Source organism: Ctenocephalides felis, unplaced genomic scaffold, assembly GCF_003426905.1.
Source record: "Ctenocephalides felis isolate EL2017-DRISC unplaced genomic scaffold, ASM342690v1 CF-g0.4_SCAFFOLD_03572, whole genome shotgun sequence".
Classification (NCBI taxonomy): Eukaryota; Metazoa; Arthropoda; class Insecta; order Siphonaptera; family Pulicidae; genus Ctenocephalides; species Ctenocephalides felis.
The window spans coordinates 37741448-37764081 of record NW_020539726.1 but is presented as its reverse complement, the minus strand read 5'-3'; positions in this window follow the sequence as shown (position 1 = coordinate 37764081).

The following is a 22634-nucleotide window of genomic DNA, read 5'->3' as shown; positions in this document are numbered from 1 at the left end:
TTATTCCCGAAAAGCAGCTGAAATGTGCCAAAAAATAAAATAATATAAGGTACAGTATATGTATGGCAGATGATTTTATAAAATTCGAAATGTGTTGATGTGATTGGTCGAGATTGTCTTACAAACAAACAGGCGGTTTTACCGAAGTAAATACTCTCCATACAAAAAATACTAACAGTACTCAACAAATGTAAAAATTCAGATCGCACAAAAACGTACAAGTTCCTCCACCGTAGAAGTTCCTCCACTGTACAATTCCCAACAGTTTTTAATATTGACATCCAACAATGTCATATGGATATTGCTTTTATAAAACTATAAAAACACAAAATTTAATCTAAAATTCTGCTCTCCATCCAAAATTAAGTATGTCTTTCAAAATATATTATTTTCCGCTGCAGCTCATAATGTTGGCTGGTGGCTGGTGAGTTTAAATTTATGAATATAAAAAGCTTAATCAACTTTTGCTTAATTACGTTACTCTCAGAGTTATGAATGGAGAGGAATAAAACTGGGCGAAAAAATAGAGCAAAAATAGAGGAAAAAACTGACAAAAAGTCATGCAGAAGTAAAAAGTTATTATTATGAAGCGTTACGACTGCGGCCGGAGGCGGTCGTAGTTTTATTAATGTTTCATTCCAATTAGAAATGTATATATATATATATATATATATATATATATATATAATATGTATATATACTAGATGACCCGACAGACGTTGTCTTGTACCCATGTCTACATTTCAAAAGTTTTATTTTTGTACAATCATTGATTTTTATAAAATAATTTCTACAATAATGTTGCCTATAATTTTCATAATCTCGTTCTATATATGAATCGTTTTCAGTAATAATAATATCTAAATTACATTTTCAATGATAATTCGATATACATTATTGCATTATTTACATGTGCTCTATTCAACCTACGATCAACAAAATTTTTGCAGTAAATAGAGAGGAAAAAAGCGTGTGCCTTGCGATTTTTTAATTGTGCTCTAATTTACTTAATATTTTAGAAATATGCTAATTTTAATCATTAGTTCAGAAGTGAAATTTGATTATAACTCTTTTAATGCTGATTTTATCAGAACTTGTAATATACTATTTTTAAAGTAATTAAATGACCTACAACTTTCTCTATCATAAATTTTACCGTAACTTCTTTTAAATTGAAACCGCGAAGGGTTAAAGAGCTCGAAAGACACTCTTGTTGGACATCTATCAATAGTTGTGTAACAGAAAAATAATTAAAAGCAATAATTAGTCGAAAAAAGACCTTAAATTTTTATCTATATACCTTTATACGTATCTTTTATTTTTTCAGAGATGTAATAATGAGTAATTGGTTGTTTTTTTTTAAATAGATTTTTTTTCGTGAAATCATGAGCTTTCTGCAAATCGTTTGTAATTGATTAGTAAATACATCATGCGTTTGAAACTAAGACTATTAAAAACTTGACATTATTGTTCAGAATATTTTTATCTGTGATTGATGGATATATATGTTATGTAAAAGTCGCTGATTTTTGTATATCAATGATTTGCATAAAAAGAAATCCCAATCAAAATCAAGGTACGTTTCCAAACAAATCTATAATTAATTTAATTTTATTCCCAACAAATTCTTCCAAACTTCTAATTCCGGATTCCAAATTCCGAATAAATCTTTCTCTCCAGAAATTTCCTCCTGCAGTGGCTCTTGAAGGAGATTTATTGCTTTCATTTAGAAGCAGAAAGAAAATATTAAAGTCGCGGAAAATCAGGGAAATATGTTAGAGACTCCACCGTGCGCTGAACGGTGGAGCAATCGCGGCTCAAGTGGCGCCCGAAGAAAAATTGCCTAATTTCGTAATAGGGAAATATCATAATGTTATGGGAAAACGTAGGCATATATATATATATATATATATAATATATATATATTATATGGCTGGTCCTTAATATGGACTTTTTTGAATTTCTTTGCTCCCAAGTGCGCAAATGCTTCCAAATTAATAAAAACAAATTCGCCAAAAGTTTTAGCTCTCATTTAACATTTAGACAGTCCGCAATTCAATTGAATGTCTTATATATTTATTATTAACATATTTCCTTAAGTAAATTCCTGCTGCCCCCATCCGTGATAGCAGACTAGTAATTTTGATGCCAATTATTACTAATAATTTGAGTTCGACTTCTACAATTGAATAAATATTTTACTGTAAAATTAATTTTGATGCCATGATGAATAAATATTTCGGTAAACACCTCACATAGATTTAATTAGAGGTTAAGTGATTTATAAGTATTTTTATGTGTCATAATATTTGAGTTCACAAATGCTATCACAAATGGCGCAAAAAATTACTTTAGAATAAATATACGAAACTTTTTATTGAATCGCGGACTATCTAAATGTTAATATTAAGAGCTAAAACTTCAGAGAATTTTCTTTTATTAATTTTGAAAAATTTGATCCCTTGGGAGCAAAAAAATCTAAAGGATCCATATTAAGGACAACCCTAATATAAAAATACATATACAAATCTATCAACAAATTGCTTAAATCAAATGTTTGATGTTTGTTTGCAATTTAGTCTTATGATTTATACAATTATTTTAAATCAAAATATTTAAATAGGTACCCGTTTAAGTATATACATGGTGTCCCCCGAACTCAACGTCAGCCGAAAGCGAAGTAATATATTGACCATTCCTCCGCAAAAATTATTATTTACATAAATGTCAGTTGTTCTAATAACCCTCCTTATGAAAAACTTTTGAACTTCCCGTATGGTTAGTTATTGTAATCGTCTAAAAAGGGAAAATAAATTTTTTACATTTCTTTACGTTTAATTGAATTGCGGGACTATCTAAATGTTAATTTTAAGAGCTAAAACTTTCAGAGAATCTTCTTTATTACTTTGGAAGCATTTTAGCTCTTGGGAGCAAAGAAAATTTGAAAATGTCCATATTAAGAACCACCCAAAATCTTATATATAAAATTCTTTGTACGGGTGTACGATTTGATAATTCTTTTAAACGGTTATTCGGATTTTGATAATTCTTTTTAGAGTTTGTCAAAGAAAATTTTTGATTTTTAATGAACTATAAAAATATAGTCATATTGTAAAATAAATGGCAAAAACTACAATAAATCAATTAATATTTTTTGACATTGAAAACATTCGAACTGTTATCTGCTAGTGAATTGTCGATTTGCTTGAAATTTGAATTTAGCTGAAATTATGAGCCTAGACAATATAAGGATATAATATACAAAAGAATGTAATGTCTACATTATTATTGCCAAAAAGCAGCTGAGATTTGCCAGAAATTAAAATAATATAAGATACAGTCAACAGTATATGTTTGGCAGATAAATTATATAATTCAGTTTAATAAATAACGCAACAAGTCTAAAAATGCATATACATTATTTTTTTTTAAACTTATGCATATCGCATTTTGGTTTACTTTACTAAACTTTATAACAATACAAAAAAATAAAAAATTTTCTACTTATTAAAAAAAATTATTTAGATCCATGTACATAATTCCACTTATTTATGACGTGTAATTTCGTCAATAACAATTGTTTTTGTAGGCCTAGCCTCATACTATTCTAAACTTGAAATTTTTAGAATATATTTTATCTTTTTGAATTTAAATAGCAAACTTGTATCAGTTTTAAACGCACGACAAATTTGCTCGTCAATACATAAAATACTTTTACTTCTCCGTGACGTGTATATTTGTCAATTACATTTAAATATATCATACAGGCATAGCCTCAAAATATTCTAAACGACTTAAAATTTCAGAGTATATTGTCTTCTTAGATTTAAAATTCAAATAGTCGATTTTAAACGCATGACAAATTTACTCGTCAATACATAAAATAATTTTACTTTCCCGTGACGTCCCGTCAACCACAGTTAAATAATTTATACAGAAAAAAATTGACGTGCATTTTCGTCTATCATGGTTTCTTTCAAAATATAGTATAAACAGCAAATGATATTTTAAACGCATGATGAATATACACGTCAACACACAACATTTTGCCACATCTCCATGACGTATATATTCGTCAACCATAGTTTCTTTTTAATTGTAGTTTAAATGACAAATGATAACTATTTTAAAGCACGACGAATATATACGTCAACACACAAAATTCTGCCACTTTGTCATGACGTATATTATTGTCTATCACATTTTTTTAAATTGTAATTCAAATAGCAAAAGTTCGACTTTTATTCTAAACGCGTGACGTATATACACGTTAACACACAAAATTCAGCCACTTCTTCATGACGTGTATATTTGTCAATTACAGTTTCTTTTAAATTGTGGTTGGAAAGCAAATCGATTTCGATTTCTATTTTAAATGTATGACAAATATACACGTCAACACAATATTCTGGCACTTTTTCATGACGTGTATATTCGTCAATGAGCTTTTTCAATTTTAGTTTAAACAACAAATGATCACTATTTTAAACGCATGACGAATATACACGTCAATACCTAAAATTCTGCTACATCTCCATGACGTGTATATACGTCAAACACATTTAACTGTCTGAAAAAAACATAAAAAATACGTAATTGGCAAATGTTAAACATAGAATCAAGTGAAATGCAAACTAATGACAAAAAGATGCTCTGATTTATTTATTTATTTATTAATTTTACAAGCCGTCGGTATAATAATATAATTTAAATAATTTTAATATAAATTAGTTTAATATAATTTAATTAATTATTAGCTATTTTATTACTTATTTATTTATTATTTAATTTATTTAATGATATCATAGACCTGCCTTTAGAATCTCCACCGCAAATCGTTTCCTATATTTTCAGATCTTTATCATAAATCTATATATGTATATGTATTATCCATAGCTATCTGTTCCCGCTCTTGTTCACAATTTTTTACGATGACAATACAATTTAGTTTGTGATATAAACGCGTTGGGGGAAGACATAAAGTTTTGAGGTCATAAGCTCACCATAAAGTATACCCCTAAGGAATAAGGGACGAGACGACGAGGGCAAGATATTGTGAGGGCGAACTCTTTTGAATATTTAGATAAACTTTGGGAGATAAAGTAGTTCCGATAGATATCGGAAACGACGGTGGAGAGACGGGAGTTTTATTCAATTCGTATGGTGGAGGGTAATAAAAATTATATGTTTATATATATATGTATATATATATATATATATATATAAATATATATATGAGTAAGTTCTTCAAGGGCAATACATCAAATAAAAGGCGAAGATTTAGAAGTTAATCTTTAATTTTTTCCAAACGTTTTGACATAGGATTTTGTGTCATCATCAGTGGATCTACATAATGAACATTGAGAAATTAATATAAACCAGGAAAAAAATGACAGAAATTGGAAAAGAACTATAGGTTCATTTTAAAATTATTTTATATAAAATTGGATAATCAAAACATCATTAATTTGTACTAAGAACAAATATATATATATATATATATATATATATACAAAATTTTGAAAAATCAAAGTGAATAATCGAAATATTTCGAATTCTGAAGAAGAAGAAAAGAAAATATCAAGTGGTAAAAAATTGCTCAAATATTCAAAAAATCAGCCTTACATACATTAATTAAATTTGGATAACTGTCAAAAAGCAAAAAACAACTTCTCTTATTGACATATTGTGAAATTTAAAAATGAAAACAGATTCAGCAAACCTTCTTAGATCAACATTTTGTTTAATATATGAAATAACGGGATTGTTTAAATCAAAGGTGAGTTTAAAATTTTGCATATGATCTGAAAGCATTGTTTTGTATTGATTTTTATTTTTTGAATTATAATTAAAACGAAACGTATTAAAGAAGATTTTATATTCACGTTCTGTTTTTATTTTTTCGACTTGTGGCTGAAAAACCTTATCACAATATATATATATATATATATATATATATATATATATACTAGATGACCCAACAGACATATGGGTGATCTTAAAAGTACAACTGCTTTAAATAAAATGATTGAACAAATTTATTTCTAATTTCTAATAACACAACTCAGCTGCTTTCCGGCAATAATAATGTAGACATTCCTTGTCTACTATTCATACTAATGAATATTATATTTTAATATTGCTTTAGCCTATAAGTGCACAGTAATGTTTGTCAAATGACAGTCTTCATTTGTTTGTAATGTCAAACAATGCCTCAAATATTTTCAATGTCAAACAATGATAAGCGGTTTTTTGTAATTTTCTCCATTTGTTTCTACAAACTAACTACTTATCTATGAATCAAAAAATCTTAAAAAATTCCTTAACAAACTTCAGAAAGATTTATCAAAATCCAAATAATCGTTCAGGAGAATTATCTTTTCATACACCATTATAGAAGAATTTTACAGTAACTACAGTAAATAGATATATATGAGATATATGAGATATATGATATATATATATATATATATATATATATATATATATTTTTATTTATCCCCAATTATATCCTAGAATTCCCCATTGTACCGGTATAATCCGAAAGCGGCCAGTTTAAGCGGTTTTCTCTTGAAATTTAATTAATGTTCACTTCCCTTGTTTTTCATCCCTTTTCCTCATAGGGCTAGACCTTTTGACACCTGGAAAATGGGGTTTCCGCTTTTCCGGTATTCCGGTAACATTATATATTACTCCTCCACCGGTTTGCATACATAACCTCAAAAAGGATTGAAAGGTCCGAGGATATCGGATTTGGTTATAATTATTTGTTGTGGTGGAAAATATTGTGCAGTTAGATTTTTAAATTGATATGTGAGATTTGAATCAGTTTTTTGCAATTTTTTTAACGTTTAAAAAACGTTTTGTTCATAATTTTTAGCTAATTTTTATTTAGCAGTAAATAAATAAAATTAGCTATTCCAACAAAATTAAAATTAATCGTATTTCATCTAAACTTAACTTGGTTCAAGAGATTCGAAAATATCATGCAAATTGGAGCTATGATTGGAGATGATATATATATTATATATATATATATATATATATATATCATATTTTTTGAATGGTTAATAATATTATATTATGTATTATTTAAGTACTTTTAAATGATACCATATCTCTTTAAAGAAACTTACTATAAAAGCTTCCACTTAAAAATTACTAGCGCTGAGAAAACTACCTTATGCAAATTTTCTTATATATATATATATATATATATATATATATGATATACATATAGGGGAAACCGGAGTTTCAATACTGATTTTCTGGAGGTGGATACACTTTGCTCGTCAGTAGAGTTCTTTTTCTAAATGCCCATATGCCGTTTGCCACATGTAGAATTGTATTTGATTTTTTAACAGGTGGAGACATATTTTGCTCGTCAGTAGAGTTTTTTTTTTTTACTATAAAAGTCTTATTGTTCAAACGTACATTTATATTAGATTTTAACAGGTGGAGACACAATTATCTCATCAGTAGAGTTATTTCTCGAAATATCTATATGTCGTTTTCAACACGTACAATTGTATTAGATTTTTCAGAGGCTTGAGACACAGTTTGCTTATCAGTAGAGTTCTTTTTTTACGGTAGAAAACTCATTGTTTAAGTGTAGAATTTTGAAAGATTCTTCAGCAGGTGGAGACACAATTTGCTCGTCAGTAGAGTTTGTTTTCTCATGATCCAAATGTAGAATTTTATTAGATCCTTCAGAAGGTGGAGACTCGCTTTACTCGTCAGTAGAGTTCTTTTTTTCACAGTAGAAGTCTCATTGGCCAAGTGTAAAATTTTATTAGATTCTATAGCCATTAGAGGCTTGTTGTGCTCGTCAGTAGAGTCCTTTTTTGCAACTGTCGATGTCTCGTTGTCTAAATGTAAAATTTTTTTTAGATTCTTTGCAGGTGGAGACGCACTTTGCTCATCAGTACAGTTCTTTTTTCCTACAGTAGAAGTCTTATTGTTCAAGTAAAAAGTTTTTATAGATTCTTCAGCAAGTGGACACATTTTTCTCGTCAGTAGAGTTCTTTTTCTTTGTGTCAATGTCTCATTATCCAAATTTAGTATTTTATTTAACGCTTTAGAAGGTAGAGACTCGCTTTGCTTGTCAGTAGAGTTTTTTTTATCCTGTAATGTAGGTTACTACATTGCCAAAATTGCCAAAAAATCGTAAATGAAATTTTTTGCATATCTTCACGTTTTAAAGGATACTTAACATTCTGGCATACCTTAGAAAAATTGGATACACTTACATCTTTTGTTCATGAATTCGGGCGCACGGCTCAACCGATTTGAATGATTCAAAACACATTCGATTTTTATTCATAAGAAGACGTGCTGATTAGTTTCTGGGAAAGGCAGGTCCAGTCGTTTTGGAGATACGCGGCATAAAGTGCCAAGAATGGTAATTTAGTTTTTGAGAGAACCGGGCATCGGGTTTGCATGATTCATAAGCCATTTCATTTGTAATTACTATATGAAAAATTGATTGAATTTTTGGGAAGACAAGCCTAGCAATTTTAGAGATACGGAGTAAAAAATAAAAAAATATATATATTTGACAAATAGACATATACACATCAAATTATCAAATATTTTATGGAGAGTTTAAAAATGCATTATTAAGTGTTTTGAGCGATAAGAATGTACAAAAATATACAAAATGTTATACTTTAAATATGAATTTTCAATTCTCAATTTAGTGCAAAAATGCATATATTTTATACGTGTTTTTCTGAAATATATATCCCCAGATGGATTCATTCGGTATTTATTATTGATATAAACATTCTTAAGTATTCTTAATGGTAAGAATGTACAAAAATATACATAATTTAGTGCAAAAATGCATAATTTTATGTGTTTTTTTGAAAAATATATTTTTAGATCGATTCATTCGTCATTTATTGTTCATGTAAACATTCTTAAGTTTTTTGAGTGATAAGAATGAAATATATAGTAATTATAATTATTTATTCGAAAATTTTAACAATTGTTATTAATCTTTGATCAATAATTTATTGATTTTTGTTTTTTTCCTGAATATTTTCTCATTCAGTATACCAGTCTCCTCTATATTTACATACATAAATGTATAAATATGTATGTATATATGTATATATTATGTATATTTCATACTTAAGTGTTATACGGGTTCTGTCAGTCTCCGCCGCGTCTTGTTATATTAGATTGCATTATGAGGCGGGTTTAAATCTTATTAAAAATCGTGAGGATGGAGCATCGTTTCATACTCCACCGGCGAAGGCGAAGGCTGAAGGCAAATCCATCATGAATATTATTATTTTTTATTATGTACAAGAATAAATATGCTCGCTAGTGCGAAACACTCCGAACTAGTCGTGTATGACGACATCGTACGGTTTTATTAAAAATTGTAAACGTAGACATAGAAGTAGTGTGGTAGTTCTACGTATGTGGTAAATGTGTTTCCAGTGAGAGATAAATAATAATTTTCTATACGAATCCATTCCTCCACCATTGTTTCACCATCCCTCCACCGTCCTCCATCGTGTTCGGTCAAAATTAAATATTATTTGGAGTACATTTACACGGTGGAGTAATAAATCACAGACAGAATTAGGGGTGGAGGCACGTTTCATGTGGTTTTACCGGAAAATGAAAATTATTTTAATCTTCTCGGCGGTTAAATCGGTTTAATTAATTATAAATATATAATTGTACATTGTGGAACATTAATCTTGTCAGAAAATGTGTGTATGGGTAATTAGAAATTTTTAAGCAACCTAATGAATAAATAATAAATCTGTTTTTGTGTCCTTTTCCCCAATGACTGTTTTCAAACTTTATGTATTTTTATAATGTATGGATTTTCTGACCTCACATTCGGCACAAACACATAATTCACATATACAAATATATAATATTATGATGAAAAATTGCTGCTGTAAATCAAATTTTTGGAGAATTTATTTTGGAGCAATTGTTTCAGAAGATAAACGATTCGAATAATTTGGTTTATTGAATTTACTTATTTGTATAAAAATAAAAATGCAGTAGATTTATTGCATGCCGAAATTTTTGCGGTGGGGGAGTTTGAAAAAGGAAAACAACTTTTGAAAGTTTGTTGAACCATTATTTTTATTAACTTAAACCATCGATAATTACATTGATGGTCAATGATAAATCAGTTTTTGTGGCGTAACGCATTTTCGTTGCATTTTTGCACTCCCGAACGCCTAAAGAAGTTTTACTGCATACTCAAAATAAAATCACTGTACAAAACAAGAACAATAAATCTCTTGTTAAATAAAAAATTACAGAAATATACAAACATGACCAATCGATGACAAATGATGATTTAGGAATTGTGGCGTAACGCATTTCCGTTGCTGAGTTATATTCTAGTCGCGCTTCAAGAAGTTTTACTTCAAACACAAAATTACTGTATAAAACCACAATAAATCGCTTGTTCAATTAAAAATTATAGAAATATACAAATTTGAAAATACAAAAATGAAATAATTGCATCGATGGCCAATGGCAGATCAGTGTTTGTGGCGTAACGCATTTCCGTTGCATTTTCACTAATTTACCCTTTAGCCAGGTCTAAAGAAATTTTACTTCAAATGCAAAAATTTATTACAAATATACAAGCGAATCGAGACCAATCACATCAACTCGTTTTCAATGATCACATCGATGACCAACAACAAATCAGTATTTGTGGCGTAACGCATTTCCGTTGCATTCTCATTAATTTACCCTCTAGCTAGGCCTATAGAAATTTTACTTCAAACGCATAATTATATTACGAATATACAAATATACAAGCACATCTCGACCAATCATAACAACTTGTTTTCAATGATCACATCGATGACCAATAACAAATCAATATTTGTGACGTAACGCATTTCCGTTGCATTTTCACTAATTTACCCTTTAGCCAGGCCTAAAGAAATTTTATTTCAAACGCAAAATTAAATTACAAATATACAAATATACAAAAGATTTTGACCAATCACATCAACTCGTTTAGAATGATCACATCGATAACCAATAACAAATCAGTATTTGTGGCGTAACGCATTTCCGTTGCATTTTCACTAATTCACCCTTTAGCCAGGCCCAAAGAAATTTTACTTCAAACGCAAAATTATATTACAAATATACAAATATACAAGCAAATCTCGACCAATTACATCAACTCGTTTAGAATGATCAGGTCGACGACCAATAACAAATCAGTATTTGTGGCGTAACGCATTTTCGTTGCATTTTCACTAACTTACTTTCTAGTCACGCCTAAAAAATTTACTTAAAATACAAAATTAAAAAATCACTGTACAAACCCAGTCCAACAAATCACTTTAAAACAAAAGTATCACCTTTTCAACCCAACCAACGGCGCTCCACCGTATAAATACCATATTTTACTCGGATGACAAATGGTTGCAATAAATCAAATTTTAGGACTTTATATATCTACATGATGCTACTACGCACTTGTAAATAAATATATGAATATATTCATGAGTTATTATTATTTAACCATTCTCTCCAATAATCCTTCGTATCGTTAGTCATTTTATAATCTCACAGACGGTGGAGGGATTAAGAGGAGATATCTGCCAGATGGGAATTAAGTTTTTTGCGAAAAGCAAAAAAGACAAATTCGATATTGATCACTTTGAAGGGATTAGATTAATTAAGTAATAAAATCTCTTGAGAGAAAAGAGGGATGTTGTAGTATTAGTAATTCCTCCACCGTGTGATCGTGTACTATTTACCACTAAATATGATTCCGGTCGATACCGGAAACCCGGAATTGCGGCAGCAAACGTTTTGTTCGCTCATTTGCTAAACGATTTCCGTGACTCTGTCGCGATGATAAATTTGGCTAATTTCATTTCGAAACTTTTTTTCCCCCAAGCTTTTCTGTTTTTCGCCGGGAATTTATTTCGTTTCATATAAATTATGCCAGAAGTTGACACTCTGGTAATGGAATGGCATTTTGTAAAATGTAAAAGAAATATAAAATTTGGTAGAATAACATTTTTGTTCACTAGTGCTCCACCGTAATGCATTTCCTAGAACTATCTAAAATATTTTTTTTACTTACATCGACTGTTATTCCGGAAACCGGAAAAACTCTAGCAGGTGGCTCCTCTTTTGGGACGTATCTGTAAAACTCCTCGTCGCCCCTGTACCATTTTATAGAGTAAAGGGCTTCCCTTTCCAAGTCGTAATCGCATCTCAAAAGGGCGTCTGATCCGGCCCTTACGGCCTCTGAGAGCACTATTCGGACATTTCGAAGGGCCACAACTGAAAATAAAAAATATGAGTTAGAAAAATATAAGATTTAAAAATAAACTAGATGTAAGTGGCATTTTGCCAAACAATTCTAATTTGATTGGTATATGATCTACCTGCGTACCAATTTACTCTTTGCTGTAATTTTAAACAAAAAACTTAATTTTTAAACGTATAAGAATATTCTAGTTTACAATATGTATCTATTTCCCCCGTCGTTGTCCACTATTCATATATATTGTCACAACCCATTACCATAAAAAAATTCCTCCACCGTTCTTCGTTCTTTGGTGAGGTATTTTTCATTTCGGGCAGCTCGTTCATTCCGCTTTTGCTATGGGGAAAAATTTAAATTTAAATATCCTTCTCTATAGAAGGAATATCCTTTTTCGTTTTGTCCTTTTTATTATAGATACCTTATTCAGTTCTGTCTATTTTCATAAGAATATTCATGAGCTAGCTAGATAGCTACTTTACGGGGCTATAATTTTAAATTATTTTATATATGTAGTACGGTACTGTGATGAAATTCTTTATTATGGATGTTGGTAATAAAAATAATATATTTTGAAAATGGTAATATGAAATTATGGTATGGAGTAGGAGATGTTTTGTTGTTGTAGTTTGGTGTTTAGTTTGAGAAATAATTTTTTACAGTTAATCAAACACAAGTCAGGTGGAGACACGATTTCATTTTTGGTGTATTTTTGTAAATGTAAAATGTTTTACAAATTCTGGGAAAGAAATTTGTATAAAACTAAGTGAAATATATAGCAAACAGTTTTGTTTTTGTTCTAGTTTTTCATGTCTTTCCCAGTAAGTAAAACAATAGACGCTTTATCTAGACGTTTTCTTCTGACATAAGATAAAACTTCTTGTCTCGCCGACGATAACGAATAAAATCAGGGATAAACAACATAAATAATAGATTTTTTTGTAAATATTAAAAATTTATTCATAAATATTCTATAATTTAACTTAATATTTAAAAGGAATAAATATTTAAAAATAAGTTCTTCAAATATCAAATAATTCGTGATAAGTGAATTAACAAGATGGTAATTATAAGGCAGTTTGTTTCTCTTTACTATTTGCCTTCATCTCTGTGTGTCTATCTCTTCTCCATCTTTCTCTGTCTTTTTTCCTTTGTTTTTGTCTCTTTCCCTCTGTCTTTTTCTCTTTCCCTCTGTCTTTGTTTTTTCCCTCTGTCTTTGTCTCTTTCTCTCTGTCTTTCTCTTTCTCTCTGTCTTTGTCTCTTTCCCTCTGTCTTTGTCTCTTTCCCTCTGTCTTTGTCTCTTTTCTTCTGGCTTTGTCTCTTTCCCTCTGTCTTTTTCTCTCTCTAACTCTGTTCCTCATTCTCTGACCCTCTGTCTCTCCGTCTCTAATAAAATATGGTAATAATTGGTAATGATTATGAAATTTTAGAACTTTTTATGTTTTTCTCTTTATTTTTGCCAGTCTATCTCTGCTTCTTTTTGTCTTTATATCTCTTTAACTTGGTTTCATTCTGTCTTTGTTGCTCATTTTTTGACTGTCTATCCCTTTCTCTGTCTGTCTTCTTCTGTCTTTACCTGTCTCCCTTTGTCTCTATGTCTGTCTCTCTCTCTGTATCTCGCTTTCTCTGTCTCTATCTCTCTTGATTTGTCTGGTTCAGTTTTTGACTTTCTCTAACTGTCTCTCTCTAAGCCTCTGTTCCACACCCTCTGACTGTTTTTCTCTCTGTTTCTAATCATAAATTGCAAATAATTTGTAATGATTATGCAGTTATTACTCACTCTGTTTTTTCTCTATCTCTGTCTCTCCATCACAATGTCTCTGGCTCTGTCTCTATTTCTAGAATTATATTTGCCTATATATCTCTCTCTCGATCTTAATATATCTATTTTTTTTGACAATCTCTCTCTTTTTTTGACAATCTCTCTCTTTTTTGGACAATCTCTTCTTTTGTCTGTCTCCCTCTATCTCTATCAGTCTCTCACCGTCTCTGTCCCGGTTTCGGTCTCTATCTGTATTTGACTCTCTCCAACCCTGACTCTTTCTTTGTCTTTGTTTCTCATTCTCTGACTGTTTATCTCTTCGTCTCTAACATCAAAATGTTGAAAATTGGTAATTGTTATGCAGTTATTATACCCTTTTTATCTTTTTTCTGTTTCTGTCTACCTTTCACTGTGTCTCTGTCTCACTGTATCCTGGTCCCTGTCTCTATCTCTATATCTATCTTTGTCTACCTCACTCTCCGTCTGTCTATCTTTGCCTGTATATCTCTGCCTGTATATCTCTGCCTGTATATCTCTACCTGTCTCTCTGTTTCTCGTCTGTCTGTCTTTCCCTCCGTCTATCTCACTCACTCCGTCTGTTTCTCTCACTCTTTGTCTGTCTTTCTCACACTCTCTGTCTGTCTTTATCACACTCTCTGTCTGTTTTTCTCACACTCTCTGTCTGTCTTTCTCACACTCTCTGTCTGTCTTTATCACACTCTCTGTCTGTTTTTCTCACTCTCTGTCTGTCTGTCTCACTCTCTGTCTGTCTTTCTCACTTTTTGTCTGTCTTTCTCACTCTTTGTCTGTCTTTCTCACTCTCCGTTTGTCTCTCTCACTCTCCGTTTGTCTCTCTCACTCTCCGTTTGTCTCTCTCACTCTCTGTCTATCTCTCACACTCTCTGTCTCTCTCTCACTCTCTGTCTCTCTCTCTCACTCTCTGTCTCTCTCTCTCACTCTCTGTCTCTCTCTCACTCTCTGTCTCTCTCTCTCACTTTCTGTCTTTCTCTCACTCTCTGTCTCTCTCATACTCTCCGCCTGTCTCTCTCTCTCAGTCTCCTTTTCTCTCTCTCACTTTTCGTCTGTCTCTCTCTCACTCTCCGTCTGTCTCTCTCTCTCACTCTTAGTCTGCCTCTCTCTCTCTCACCCTCTGTCTGTCTCTCTCTCTCACTCTGTTCCTGTCTTTTTTTTTCTCACTCTCTTCCTGCCTTTTTCTTTCTTCATAAATATAAATTAAAAACTAGTGGTGCATAGCATGGTGACTTAGAGCAAATTACTGAAATTACAAATTACATCCAAAAGTTATTTAAAGCTTAGAAAAAAAAGAATCGATTTTTTTGAAAACATTTGAAAATTTTGAATATTGAAAAAAAGATAGATATTCTTTTTCAGATAATTATAAAACTTTTTTAGAACTGGATTTTTTTTTGGAAAATTTGAATTTTTTTAAGTTATTGATTCCCATTTATGTTGCTTGATTCTTACTGTCAAAAATATCTGAATTTTTACCACCGAGTGGCATTTTTTTATAATTTTTATACGGTTCTCCTAACTACTGGACCTGCCGTTACAAAAACTTAATGCTTCGTTCTCTCAAAGACTCTTTTTCTATTTTTTGCTCTCTTTGCTTTGTTTCTCCGAAACGTCTGGGCCTTCTTTTGTCTAAAACTAATCAGCATCGAATGGTAATGTACGGCATTGTGGCTTGAGGCAAATTAGTGGAACTTTCCGCAAGATTTTTATATATATACTATAACTTTATAGACAAAATATATGGCCTTGTAAATTAGACGACGACGTTTATATATGTTTAGATAAAAAGTAAATAAACAAAACCTAATCAATCGGATTTAAAATGAAGGACATTATCTAATATTTATATATATAAACTGAATTGCAAAATTACAATTATTTATTTCAAGTGAGTTTTAGAATTTTTGCTGGAATTAAAATGGAATTATTTTTGACATTAAAAAAATATTTTGTGGATAGCAAAATTATTTTTTATGCTGTCAACATAAATAAAGTATTTTCAAATAATTTTTGGACATCCCTGTTATAATACAAAGATATTGCTAAAAACGAGTCCTTTTTCGCAGGACATATCTAGGACATCTGCTATTGTGCCAGTGATTTTCTATTAGACAGAACATACACAAATATATATATATATATATATATATATATATATATATAAATGTGTATATATCTTCTTCTGAATCTTATATATTTTCTCTAAGATGGCAGTTGTGCCGTGACAGATTAAATCTGATGATATGCGCATATATATATGAAACTAAAAGAAAAGGATAAAGGATCCCGTTCTTTATAGGAAAAAACACTGTAACGTCCTTTATACATAATGTATGTCCTTACTGTATATATCCTCCTTCTTTTGTACTGCAAATATAAATAAACACATAATCCTTTCAGGATTTAGAGAGACGGGGAGAGACATTTTGGTTTCAAATTTGATCAAGAACTTATTGTTGTGTAAATTAATATTAGATAATTGAGACAGTTTTTTTTGCTAATTGTAAGATTAAACTAGTGGTGTATGGCAACGTGCTTTAAGGCAAATTGCTGGAACTTCCTGGAGCGTACAGTATTACAAATACTGTAATTTTCATTAATTTTGGTATCTTGTTATATCTGAGCAAATAATCAAATGTAAATCATAAATCAATTTATCTCCATAACATTAACAATCGTCATTTCATTTCGAATTCAATTAAAAAAAAAAATAGTTGCCTAATTTGCACAAAATTGAAAAAGTGCTCCCGTATAGTCAATAAACGCATTTGCAAATAATTCTGTGCGACATTTGCACTTATACTGCGCTTAGCTTGGCGGCATTTTCACATTTTTCAATAGTTTTCTCACAAAATTAGAAAAGCGCTCCAGTACATAAACAGTCTAAACGCACTTGGGTAAACATTTGCACCAGAGTGGCGCTTAGACTGTGGTACTATTTTCGAATTTTGATTCCAAAATTACAAAAATATTTTTTGAAAAAAAAATTAGAAACAATTTTTTTTCCAAAAGCAATTATTTTGTTGAAACAAGCAGAAAGTTCTTTGAATTATTTAAATCGGACGCGTAGTTCTCTCAAAAACTACCGATTTTTTAACATTTAGCTCTGTATATCCAAAACCGCTGGACCTACTTTTGCCAAAAACTAATAACCACTTTTCCCCGTCATTAGGAACTGAATGTTTTTTGGATCATACAAATCGGATGATCAGTTCTCTCGAAAACTCAATTTATATTTTCTGCACTCTTTGCTCCATATCTTCGAGACGACTAGACCTGCCTTTGCCAAAAAATAATCAACACATCTCAATATCGATAAGAATCGAACGTTTTTTGAACGATTCAAATCGGTTGATCCGTGCGCCCGAAAACGTGGACGAAAAATTGTATCCATACATACATACACACACATCCATTTATTCTGAAAAATGCCAAAATGTTCAGAAACCTTCAAAACGTCGAGAAATGGAAAAATTTCTCTTAATGTGCAAAAAATGACAGTTTTTGAGAGAACTAAGCGTCCGATTTAAATGATTCAAAGAACTTTCTGCTTGTGTCAACAAAATAATTGATTTTGGAGAAAAAAAATGTTTCAAAAATATTCTATTCCAAATTTTTTTTTCAAAAAAACAATTTTTTTTTGTATATCGAAAATAATCTAAATTTCAATTGTAATTCTGGCTAAAGTTCTAATGTACTTTAAACAAATGCTGTAATGTACTTTAAACTTTGCAATTTAGTTTATATAATTCTTATAAATATTAGACAATGTCACAATATTTATAATAATCTATTTGAAAACATTCAATATTCCTCGAACATTTCGTTACGGTACGGCAAGTTCCAGCAATTTGCCTTAAGGCACGATGCCATACACCCCACTCTAGTTAAAGCATTCAAATCGGTTGATCCGTGCGCCCAAAAACGTGGACTAAAAATGCATCCCTACGGGCAGTTATAGTAATGGGCCGAAAATGCATCATATTTGACATCAGTTAGTTATTTACATACTAAACATTTTATACTGGAAATATTGTTTATGCCAAAACAACCTTTGCCGGGTCAGCTAGTATATATATATATATATATATATATATCTTTATATCTCTTTTTCCATATAGACTAGTTGACACTCCATTATCGCGATTTTAATCTTTAACTTCGGCGGCCAGAAGCCGTCGCCAGGATGGCTTAAGTGCCGCCGGTTCTGTCGCTTTTAAAACAAAAGAAGCTTTAAGCTCATTTCACTAGGAGCTTTCTAGCGCAAGGGCGGTGGAGACGCCCGGTTGCTAAGCGGCTTAGACCATCGGCGGTGGAGGCGTGTTAAAACATGTTGTAACGCATAAATTAGCAAGGATTAAAGATAATTAAAACAGGACAGAAGTTAAAGGAAATATTTGGATACAGGAGTGAGGGAGTGGTCAAAGATTAAGAGTTAAATTAATAGTGTAGACAAAAAAATGAATGCGCGTAAGAAACACACGGAAATAGACAATGTTACAGTATTTGTAATAATCTATTTGAAAACATTTAATATTCGTCGAACATTTCGTTACAATACGGGAAGTTCCAGCAATTTGCCTTAAGGCACGATGCCATACACTACTAGTTAACTTCTCGTAGGGTAGTTATAGTAATGGGCCAAAAATCGAAAATAAAAATTTTTGCATTTCTCGACGTTTTGAAGGTTTCTGAACATTTTGGCATACCTCAGAAAAATGCATGTGTGTTTGTGTTTTGTATGTCCGCATTTTATCGTCTACGTTTTCGGGCACACGGATCAACCGATTTGAATGATTCAGAAAACATTCGATCTCTATTGATAGGGAGAAGAGCTGATTAGTTTTTGGCAAACGCAGGTCCAGCCGTTACGGAGATACGGAGCAAAGAGTGCAGAAAATACAAATCAAGTTTTTGAGAGATCGGAGCATCCGATTTGAATGATCCCAAAAACATTCAATTCGTAATGACGGGGAGAAGGGGTGATTAGTTTTTGGCAAAGACAGGTCCGGCCGTTTCGAAGATACAAAGCTAAATGTGCAAAAAATGGCAGTTTTTGAGTGAACTAAGCGTCCAATTTCAATGATCTAAAAAACTTTCTGCTTGCATTGACAAAACAATTGATTTTGAGGATAAAAATATATTACATCTTTTTTTATTTTCCATAAAATATTTTAGTAATTTTGGATTAAAAATTCAGAAAAATCACCCAAGCTAAGCACAGTCTAAGCGCCACTCTGGTACAAATGTTTACCCAAGTGCGTTTAGACTGCTTATGTACTACTGGAGCACAATTTTGTGAGAACTATTAAAAAATGTAAAAATGCCGCCAAGCTAAGCACTGTATAAGTGAAAATGTCGCACAGAATTATTTGCGAATGCGTTTAGACTGTAACTATACTGGAGCACTTATTCAATTTTGTGTTAGACAAATATTTTTTTGAAATTGAATTTGAAATGAAATGACAACTGTTAATGTTCTGAAGATAAATTGATTTATGATTTATATTTGATTTACTCAGATATAACAAGATAACAAAAATAATAAAAGTTACAGATATTTGTAATAGTATATTTGAAATTGTGTAAAATTTCTCGAATATTTCATTACGGTACGGGAAGTTCCAGCAATTTGCTTTAAGGCACGACAAAGGAATAATGCACGTATTTACTCACATGTTTTAATTTATATATTTATATATTATAAAACTAATAATAATTTTATTTATTCGTCTTTTCAGATATGTCGCTGTCAAATGTTGCCACACACAATTTGGTAAGTTTTTTTTATTTTTGTTTATTTCTATATATATATATATATATATATATATATATATATATATAGAAATGTCGAAATGTTTGGTTTGACAAATGTCCGGATAAAAGTTGAATCCCCCATTGTGTTCATCTCGGTTCAAATCGACTCCTCCGGTGGAGGAATTGACCTCGTGTGATTTGTTCTACTTTATCCCTTATAACTGGGAATTTCGGTCTAATGATGACATGAATGTATATATATATATATATATATATATATAATTTAGAAAGGTAAATAGGACGAAACAGCAAATAGGATATAACAAATTTATAAAATTTACTTCTTTATTCATTATATTTTTTGTAATGTTCTCATTTATTCAAATCTTTAATCATTTCATTTTATTTATTATTTAAGTTCAAAAAACACTTTAATCAATAGTATCGATCCTTTATATTCAATTTTCAATCCGGATTTCATTTATTTTTGGATTGATATGAATTTTTTATAACAAAAGGTTTGAAATGTTGGTTGTCAAACGGATTCAAATTTCTATCAGGTGGATTTTAATAAGGGCCGTCGCAACGCGATGCTGGGTATGCTAGTATATATATATATATATATATATATATATATATATATATAAAGTGATACCAATACAGAATAAAATACAAAATTAATAGTTTCTCAATAAAATATACAATTTTATTTTATTTTTTTATTATCGTGCAGTTAATCGACTAAATATGTGAAATTCGGATAAATAATAAAAAAAATTATTGGTGCAAATTCCTGCAATAAAATAAAATTCAAAAGCACTCTTCACCGTAACATTTACTACAATTACCATGTTTTCTTTCAAATTTTGAGATGAAAAGCATTTGTAGCTCAAATACTAATTAGTAGGGCGCATGGCATTGTGCCTTAAGGCAAATTGCTGGAACTTCCCGTGCCGTAACGAAAGGAACTTTGAATGTTTTCAAATAGATTATTATAAATAAATATTGTAACATTATCTAATATTTATAAGAATTATATAAACTGAATTGCAAAGTTGAAATCATTTGTTCAAAGTATATTAGAACTATAGTCAGAACTAAAAATAAAATCTGAATTATTTTCGATATACCAATTTTTTTTTTTGAAAAAAAAAGTTGAAAAAATATTTTTTTTCAAAATCAATTATTTTGTTTTGACAAGCAGAAAGTTCTTTGAATCATTTAAATCGGACACTTAGTTCTCTCAAAAACTGCCATTTTTTTGCACAATTAGCTCCGTATCTACAAAATGGCTGGGCCTGCCCTTGCCAAAAACTAATTAGCACGTCTCCCAATCATTACTAATTGAATGTTTTTTAGATCATTCAAATCGGATTCTCCGTTCTATCAAAAACTCGATTTCTATTTTTTGCACTCTTTGTTCTTTATCTCCGTAAGTGTTGGACCTGCCTTTGCGAAAAACTAATCAGCACGTCTCCTTATCAATACGAATCGAATGTTTTTTGATTCATTCAAATTGGTTAATCCGTGTTACCGAAATCGTCGACGAAAATTTGTATCCGCACACATACACGCACAATACATTCATTTTTTTATAAGGTACGCCATAATGTTCAAAAGGTTTTGAAACGTAAATATATATAAAAATTTGTATTTTCGATTTTTTTGGATTACTATAAATTACCCTACGGGAAGTTAAAAATACTGAGTCTGTGATTAAATATAAAGTTAGAAACACGATTTTTGAGAAGCTCTGCAGGGCGCACCGTTTGTACTATGATGTTGTACTTAGAATATTTGACATATAAAATTGTCTACTATCAAAAGCAACACAAAAATTGCTAGGTTTTCTTACAAAATTTCTAGATATTAAGTATTTTTCACAGAAAGAACAAAAATAATGCATAAGCCTCTATCTTAGGATAACAACTTTCTAAATTCGTTCTTTCTAAATTCTTTTCTCCACCATATTTGTTTTGTCATCGTAAAACAATTCGAAATACTCATAAAATAGGTATATATTTTTAAATACAAGAAAAACCAGTCCCAAAATACTAATTAATTGCTTACGTAACAAACATGTACAAAACAATTTTTCAAATTCAAAATTATGAATTGATCATTATTTCAGCTTTATACATATAAAATCCCATTTTATATAAAATACTATTTTTACAATTAAAATATAAAAAAATCTATTACCCCATGTGGTATTACCACCATTCCCTCAACAATACCATTAACAGTATATCCATCCATACAAGTGTATCATTTCTCTCCACCGTATTTGTATCTTTTATCTCTGTGAAAGGCAGTCAGAATTCCTGAATAGACCGTTAATTGCATATCTGTTCATGTTGTTCCCGCTTTTTTTTTCAAGGGATAAAAGGGAAATACACAGGATAAGAGATTCGCAAAAGAAGAGAAAAAAAAGAAATATCCTTCGTTACAAATAAAAGGACGACACACAAAGTCCTTAATTCGGAAGAGTTTGTGGCCGGGAGGAAATAGATGGATGGAAGTTGTGGTTAGGGATGGGGTGGAAATAGTGGTCAGGGATTGTTTTTTGTTATTAGGAAAAGATTGAGAAAGGAGTTATGATGTTTTGTTAAGTTTTGGGTACAAATTTAGAAAGGCAGGCCCAGTTGTTTTAGAGTTTGTTGCCTTTGTTCAATATAAAAGGCTTATAGTTAATATTTTTGTTCTTTGTGTGAAAAATGCTTGATATCTGAAAATTTTGTGAGAAAACTTAGCGTCTTTTGTATCTGCTTTTTCAGTAGGCATATTCAAGTATTA